Raw genomic sequence first — 3,222 nt, forward strand, 5'->3', positions numbered from 1 at the left:
TCTATAGTCTAGTCTATAGTCTAGTCTATAGTCTAGTCTATAGTCTATAGTCTAGTCTATAGTCTAGTCTATAGTCTAGCCTATAGTCTAGTCTATAGTCTAGTCTATGATCTAATCTACAGTCTAGTCTATAGTCTACCTTTTGAAACTTTATTTTCACAAACATGCGGACTGACAGACATTGCTAAATCACTTTATATATAACAAATCTTATAAACTTTTCGAAATTTCTCATTGGGATTTATTAACACACCTGTGTAGTTAAATTTAATTAAATTAATTTCCATAGAATGTTGTTGAATATCAAAAAAAAATTAAATACAAAATAATTCTAAGAAATTTTAATAAAGTTTAGATTGTTGCCCATGAAAGTGTAAATAACTATTTTAATTTATCTAATTAACTACTTTATAAATATATTTACATGTAAGTGTATTTAACAAAAGCACACATTTCTAGGATATATTTTGTAATGCTAATATTATAACCAATCATCATATTAGATTTTAAGCTAAATACTCACCTACATTACCTAAACGTAAAGTAAACGGTATGTAATGTAGTCATTGAAAAGTTAGTTGAACAAGTACAAGTAATCTGTATGAGCAATTTTAGTTTTGTATTTTTCAACTGCACATATGTAAGTAATTATTTAAGTAGCTATTTGTAAGCGATTAATGTGTAATGAAAAGCTGCTATTTTAGCTTTATAACTCATTTAAATTTTATAAAATAGGAAACGACATATTTAAAAAGTTTTTGAACTTACAACAACGTTCTTACTTATTTAGTTAAACAAAAGTGTAATTTTTTATTTTAAATTCAGGTAAGAATTTTATCTTTAAAATCAATAAAAAATTTAAGAATTTTCAACTATTACACAGATTTTCTCTTTATGCTTTTAATTAATATGTATACAAGCTACCTGGCTGCTAAAGCTCGTGTAATGGATTATGCTCCATATAAGGTTTTGCTTATGTTTAAAAATTTTGTGTTTGTTGTATTCCCTACGACGTATTTCTATAGAAATCTTCTGTCTGACTATGTTTAATCTAGTAAATGCGTGCTTGCTGGAATTTTGAAAATATTTAGCTTCGCGGCTTACACCCTTCAAATAGCAAACCAGTAAAATGGCGTTACATTGCAACTGCTGCAATTCATGTCCATATAATGTGTACTTTTAGCACAGAGTTGAGGATATAATTTTAGTTTTGTTGTTATCAGTTTCCTCGAATAAACTGTGTTAGTGTCTGTTTGTTGTTATAGGTGCTGCTGTTTCTCTTAAATTCCTGATAAAATTAATGCCCTGTTGAATTGCGGTTTTTACGTTGAGTCCTTATGTTTTGGTCGCACAGCGAGTGTGAGGGTGGGGAAACAAATTAATATACAAATTTCAAAGGATTTTCGGTTTTAACAAATAACTTTGCAAATGTTATTATGCGTTTCGTTGGCTTCAAGTTTTAGATATCCTACTGAAACTAATATTTACAGTAAACCGCTAGTTCTTAAAGTATCCAAGTATCCACTTTTTTAAACGAATTTGAGGGGGTTCAACTACTTAGATAGTTATATGAAATTAGCATTTTGTATAACGAACTGTTGGGAATATGTTTAAGTTACTAGTTACATAACTAGTTATGTGGAAGCACTTTTTTGGTTTATCACTTAACTCATTACTTTAAATGATCAATAGACTCAAAGTAAATCGAAAAAAAACTCGTAAAGCTTTTTAAGCTTTAAGTTAGTAATAGCCAACAAAAAAAGAACTTCCTAAAAAGCGAAAGAGAAGTAGAAGTTACTCCATGGCAGTACTGAAAAAGACCAAAAGAAGTGACGATTTTAACACAAATTCACTAAATCTGAAGTCATTCTCAGGAAGTAGAGTTTAAGTTATTTTTTCGAAATTAGTAGGAAGTGAAATTGTAGTATTATAGAATACAACTTAGTGCTACTTTTGAAGTGGCGATAAATGTCATTCTTTTGGAAGTACTTCGTTTTATTTTTTCTCGGTATCTAACGTGTGAAATATTACATTATATATGTCATGCCAAGTAATTAAAACGGTAAGTAGTAGTTATCTTGGTTTCCTTGTAACGTCTTATAACATTTCAAAAAGAGTTTACATAGTTATCTTTGCGAAATATGTGTCAACTTACAAAAATAATAAATAGATATTCATTCGCATTCCTTGCCATCATTGTGTGATTTAGAAGTCATCATTTGTTATGGATATACAAAAGTATAAATCATAAAATCATTTATGGGAATAAAAAATAGTCTGTCTAAAACATCAAATAACAAATACATTTTCATAAATAAAAATCACAAACTTCAGCTACAATATATTCAAAAGTAATTTACACAAAAAAAATATATAAAATACAGCTAAACAAATTGTAAGCACTATTTTTATAAAATATAAACCCAACTACTTACATATATAGTAAAATAAGTAGATGAATTGAAATTCTATACATAAAATACTCATAGAATTTCTTAGCAAAATTTTTAACAATGCTTATAGATTTATCATACTGACAATATACTCAACGTACAAGAACGAACACCCATCGAAAAGTTAGGGGAAAAAATGAAAAATACACGAAACAAATAATTTGTTTTGGATTTACATTTTTTGTAGTTTTCAAATATACAAAGTTTCTACATTAACTATCAAAAGAAAATGAAAACTTTTCACACTTTGCTTTCAACATTTTATATTCGTTTACTATTTACAACTTGTAAGTTCATACTGGATTTTGGTCTGATTGTTGTTATACACGATTTCTCATCTCGTATAATAACAGGATAAAAGGATTTCCTAACAATTTATTTAACTAAAATAATATTTGAAGATTTTTTAACGATAAAAATAAATTCAATGGCGTTATTGAATGTTTTCTAAGGAAATTTCAAATTGAAGTCATTAAATTTAAAAGAAGAAAAACAAAAGTTATAGTTAGTTAGTTAGTTAGTTAGTTAGTTAGTTAGTTAGTCAGGTAGTAAAGTTACTATAGGCTAGACTATAGACTCGACTATAGACTAGACTATAGACTCGACTATAGACTAAACTATAGACTAGACTATAGACTAGACTATAGACTAGACTATAAACTCGACTAGACTATAGACTACACTATAGACTAGACTATAGACTAGACTATAGACTAGACTATAGACTAGACTATAGACTAGACTATAGACTAGACTATAGACTAGACTA

This window comes from Lucilia cuprina, chromosome 2 (assembly GCF_022045245.1).
Source record: "Lucilia cuprina isolate Lc7/37 chromosome 2, ASM2204524v1, whole genome shotgun sequence".
Taxonomy (NCBI): Eukaryota; Metazoa; Arthropoda; class Insecta; order Diptera; family Calliphoridae; genus Lucilia; species Lucilia cuprina.